This window comes from Pseudorca crassidens, chromosome 7 (genome assembly GCF_039906515.1).
Source record: "Pseudorca crassidens isolate mPseCra1 chromosome 7, mPseCra1.hap1, whole genome shotgun sequence".
Taxonomy (NCBI): Eukaryota; Metazoa; Chordata; class Mammalia; order Artiodactyla; family Delphinidae; genus Pseudorca; species Pseudorca crassidens.
The window spans coordinates 29,070,458-29,075,901 of NC_090302.1; the positions used below are offsets into that span (position 1 = coordinate 29,070,458).

Consider the following 5,444-nt stretch of genomic DNA (forward strand, 5'->3'; position numbering starts at 1 on the left):
GGCCGTCTTTCTTCTTCCTTTTTTTCCCCCATGTTTTAGTATTTTAGATGACTTTACTGTTTTCAAAGGCTCTTTAATCTCATTTCATAATCAATGAAAATGAGCATGGAAGGACTTGCATTGTTCAGATGATTGAACCAAGGTTAAGTGAGAGTAGGGAGTCTGCTAGAGACATCCTGGTAATTATCACATTACCAGTTATGGTGGCTACCACAGCAGCCTGCCTCATGCCTCTTCTACACAAAATTTCATGTGCTAGTTCTTTGAGCAATTTTCAATAATAGCAATAAAAAGCTATTTCTCAGAAACAAATGATTGGAAACTAACACTTGGCAAATTCATGGCTCAGTGTTTTGTTTTGTTTTGTTTTGTTTTGCTGTTGTTAACTAGACTGCTGTACTTAAAATTAAATCCTCTCCTGGGCTCACAGCTGGTACTGCAAACACTGCTAATTGGACAGGCTGAAGTGTGAAACTAAATATATATGTTGTCATTTTACTCAACAGTTTCTGGAAAATGTATTGCAGGTAAATCAGCAGGCATTAGCAAAGCTTTTGAGAAAGTACACATGAGGGTATTAAGCCTCATGATGGATGTTTCCCTACTAGAGCAAAGCAAGCATCTGACTTTTGTAGCCATTACTGAAGCAGCACAGATTTGTCATTCTGAAAACAAGTGAGACTTTTCCCTTATGTAATTTTGAACATTTTGATTGATTTTTGGATAATAGCCTTCCCAACTTTTTTTTTTCTCCAATGTTATATTCCTCTCTCTTTGTCCTAGAGGAATACCAAATATCTCCTATTAAATAATTTCAATATATAGTTTTAAATGCCTTCCATTGTGTTGATTATACAGGAGGAACTTGTGAAATATGTGTCTAATGGCCTAATCAATAGGTAACCATATTTTACTCATTTTGTTTTTCATTCTGGAGTCTCAGTGAGATAGAAGCATTGGAAATCAGGCAATTAGTTACTTAAAAGGAAAGAAAAGAAAAATCTCATCAGAGTTCCTTTGGGACCCAGGGTGATATTTACTTATGTGGTAAGATTTTCTGTTCCAAACCTTTATAACTATGTTCAACTTCCAATTGGAAGACATTATTGATTAACTTTTAATTTAGAGGAGACAAGTTAAAGATAATGCTAGTTTTCTCTGCATGGCAATCTCGATTCACTTTCCATTCTTTTCTGCCCTGCTCTGCAACCCGTGAGAATAAATGTTACAAAAGACAACATCCAGGTGCTCTTGATTTCTGGCTTCTATATGGTTTTGGTCAGTGACATGCACTGCCAGAGATTTGAAGGTGGGAAAAGAAAGAGGTTGGGTATTTATTTCCTTTGTTCCTTCTCTGCCAGGTCATGGTTTGGTCAGTGGTTGTATTCATCTACCTAAGATTTAGTCTTTGTGACAGACATCTCCTGCTCTCAACAGACTCCAAATCATTGTTTCTTTCCCTTGCCCATTCAGATATAATGATACTAATGTTCCATGAAGTTGCTAATCTCTGAGCATTTTATTATTCTTCATTGGTTCCGTTAGCCCTGTCCATACATCTATAAATTATCCTTTCTTGTACTCTCTTTAATTAAACTTTTGAAGATGAAATATGTTTTCTGGTAGAATTCTGATAGAGAAAATAATTGGTAGCAGGGTTGGACTCAAGAATCAAACCCTCAGAATGGACTTCTGGGTTTTGGTGTATGTAAACTGAATGACTGAATGGACAATACTGACACTGAAAATTGATGTCATGACCATTGGTGGCACCAGATGAAGAGCCAGTGGAGGGCAAGTCAGTTGGAAGACAATGACAAAGTGGCACGCAAGAGTGTGTGTTTGCTTTGTTCTGCATATGGTAGCTTTTTATCTAAATAAAAGGATGAGAATGGAATACAAATGACACAAGGGTGGACTGTGCTGGTCCATCCCCATTTTTACCTATATGTATTTTATGTGGCCTTCTTTCCAATGCCATGTGCTTTAGGAGGCTGACTTTTCCAGACTGTATCACCAAATATCTTTGCTATCTGGCTATTATTTGGGTATTTTCTCCCTCAATCAAGATTCATCTCTATAAATTAACCTTTCACTGAACTCTTTTAAAATCTTTGGTGTGCTATTTCCTGCCATGACCCTGACTGTTAAGACAAACTCCTTTAAGTACAAGGTGGAAGCACTGGATCTTCTTGACTTTGCAGCTTGTAACCTACATTGTCTTAGGAGAGAGGGAGCCTAAAGACAAGTACTGAGCCTAGCGCGCCGCGCTGGTTTCCGGAAGTGGCTGCTGCGGCGACATGCTTGCGGAGCTGGGTTTAATCGGGACCATAGGCGAAGATGATGACGTGCCAGAGGAGCCAGACTGACTCCGAAGACCAGGAGGAGGAGGAGGGGCCCATTGTGCTGAGCAGAAAGCCTTGCAGAAGAACCGCAGTGCCGATTTCAACCCTGACTTTGTTTTCACTGAGAAGGAGGGGATGTACGATGGCAGCTGGGCCATGGCTGACGTCATAAGCCAGCTCAAGAAGAAGAGGGCAGCCACGACATTAGATGAGAAGACTGAGAAAGTTCGAAAGAAAAGGAAAACAGAGGATAAAGAAGCCAAGTCTGGGAAGTTAGAGAAGGAGAAAGAAGCAAAGGAGGGCTCTGAACCTGAGGAGCAGGAAGACTTTGAAGGGAAAGATGAGGAAGCCACAGAAGATGAAGAATCAGAGACTGACTACTCGTCAGCTGATGAGAACGTCCTCACCAAAGCAGATACACTCAAAGTAAAGGAGCAGAGGAAGAAGAAAGGACAGGAAGCAGGAGGATTTTTTGAAGATGCATCTCAGTATGATGAAAACCTCTCATTCCAGGACATGAACCTTTCCCGCCCTCTTCTGAAGGCCATCACAGCCATGGGCTTCAAGGAGCCCACACCGATCCAGAAGGCATGCATACCTGTGGGTGTGTTGGGGAAGGACATCTGTGCCTGTGCAGCCACAGGGACAGGTAAAACTGCGGCTTTTGCCCTGCCCGTCTTGGAGCGTCTGATCTACAAACCCCGCCAGGCTCCGGTGACTCGTGTGCTGGTGCTGGTTCCCACCCGGGAACTGGGCATCCAGGTGAACTCCGTCACCAAGCAGCTGGCCCAGTTCTGCAGCATCACCACCTGCCTGGCTGTGGGCGGCCTGGACGTGAAGTCTCAGGAAGCAGCCCTCGGGCAGCACCTGACATCCTCATCGCCACCCCGGGCCGGCTCATCGAGCACCTCCACAACTGCCCTTCCTTCCACCTGAGCAGCATCGAGGTGCTCATCCTGGATGAGGCTGACAGGTTTCTGCTCCAGCTGTCACTTTGCTGGCCACTCTATAACAGTTCCTGGGACTTCCCTGGTGGTCCAGTGGTTAAGAATCCGCTTGCGGGCTTCCCTGGTGGCGCAGTGGTTGAGAGTCCGCATGCCAATGCAGGGGACATGGGTTCGTGCCCCAGTCCGGGAAGATCCCACATGCCGCGGAGCGGCTGGGCCCGTGAGCCATGGCCGCTTAGCCTGCGCGTCCGGAGACTGTGCTCCTCAACAGGAGAGGCCACAACAGTGAGAGGCCCACGTACAGCAAAAAGGAAAAGAAAAGAATCCGCTTGCCAATGCAAGGGACACGGGTTCGATCCCTGAAGATCCCACGTGCCGTGGAGCAACTAAGCCCTGCACCACAACTACTGAGCCTGCACGCCACAACTACTGAAGCCCGTGCGCCTAGAGCTTGTGCTCCGCAACAAGAGAAGCCACCACGATGAAAAGCCGACGCACCGCAATGAAGAGTAGCCACTGTTCACCGCAACTAGAGAGAAAAGCCTGTGTGCAGCAACGAAGACCCAATGCAGCCCCCCAAAATAAATAAATAAATGAAATATTTTTTAAAAAACAAAAAATACAGTTCCTCCCTTCCCCCCACACCCCCGCCTCATCCTTCCCTTCCTGCCTTATGTTCTCTGAGGTGCTACACCTCCTTGACCTCCCGCATTGTTACCTGAATGCTCGTGTGGTGGCTGTGTCCCTCTTCTCCCCAGAACTTCATGTTCGAGAAGGGCCGGCTTTGTGTTTGTGTTGCCTGCTGCCACATCCCAGTGCCAGGGCCGTGTCTAGAATCTAGCAGGTGCACAGTAGGTGTTGAATAACTGGTCGACTGCCTCCCCTGAGCATTCTTGAGGCCTGAAGGAGGTAAAGGAGATCGTTCTAAGCCAAGGGAATATGATCTGATTTAGGTTTTAAATATCAAAAATATCAATGTCTCAAAAGACCAAGAAAGGCTGTGGAAGTTTCAGACTGAGACCAAAGAGACACGACAACTAAAGGTGATACCTGTCCCTCAACTGCAGCCTGAACTGGACGAGAAATACTGTAAAGGATTGGGTGGGTTGAAAAAATTGGAGTCACAGTAATCTCACAGATGACTATTATCTGCAAAGAGAAAGAGGTTCCTTTCCTAGTGGAGAGAGCTGGTAGACACCACTTCAACCAAGTGACCAAACTGTGATGCTGGAACAAACTGTCTGTCTCCAGATGGAGTGAGAGTGAGGTGCACGGCTGCCCCCCACCCCGCTCCCAGCAATGATTGTTGAATCCAGTCACTGGGGAATAATTAGACATATTCAGAGTGTGAAAAAGGATGACAGGACTTTGTAGACTAAGGGAGACTAAAGAGATGTGACAACCAAGTACAATGTAGGAACTGTCATTCCTGCCTAAAAAAATAAGAACACAGCTCTAGAATGACGTTTTGGGGACAGTTAGGGAAAACTGAATATACATTGTACTTTACTTTAGATATCATTCAGACACTTGAATTTCTCAGGTGTGATAATGACATTGTGTTTATGTAGGAGAAAGTCACTGTTCTTAGGGAATGTGTGCTGAAATATTTAGGGGTCCAGTGTCATGATATCTGCAACTTAATAGCATATGATTCAGCAAAAGAAAAAAAAGAAAGACTAAGCAAATATGGGCAAATGATAATTCTTGGTGAATCTTGGAAAAAGGGTAAAATAACACTAATAAAATAAGTAAATAAATGAGCCTGAAACATAACCAATGACAGTATCAAAAAAAAAAGACAAGTACTGCTCCCTCTTTTGAGGAATCTTTCTGTGCTTCTGATTTGTTTTCTGTTAGCAATGGGCCCCTATTATGTGATCTGTACATCTCCATCCAAGACTTGGTATGGTAGCTGGACAACAGGGGCCTGTTAGCATATAGACTTTCTTGTCTTTCTGGAAACAACAGCAACAAGCTATTATACTATGAGAAACCAGTCTTAAAAGTCATAAATAAAATTGGCCACACCATTTTCTAAAAATGGTGATATACTCTGAGAAAGAAGAGAACACACTCAGAAATAAGAGATAATCAAGACTCATACATCTTAGTTCAGGACACTGAATGATTATTGGTAGAGAGAAAAATT

At 43.9% G+C, this 5,444-nt stretch overlaps 1 pseudogene; it reads left to right on the forward strand.

Annotated features, from left to right (window-relative positions):
- The first annotated feature begins 2,266 nt into the window (after positions 1–2,266).
- Positions 2,267–4,158, forward strand: LOC137228327 (probable ATP-dependent RNA helicase DDX27; annotated as a pseudogene).
- The last annotated feature ends 1,286 nt before the right edge of the window (positions 4,159–5,444 follow it).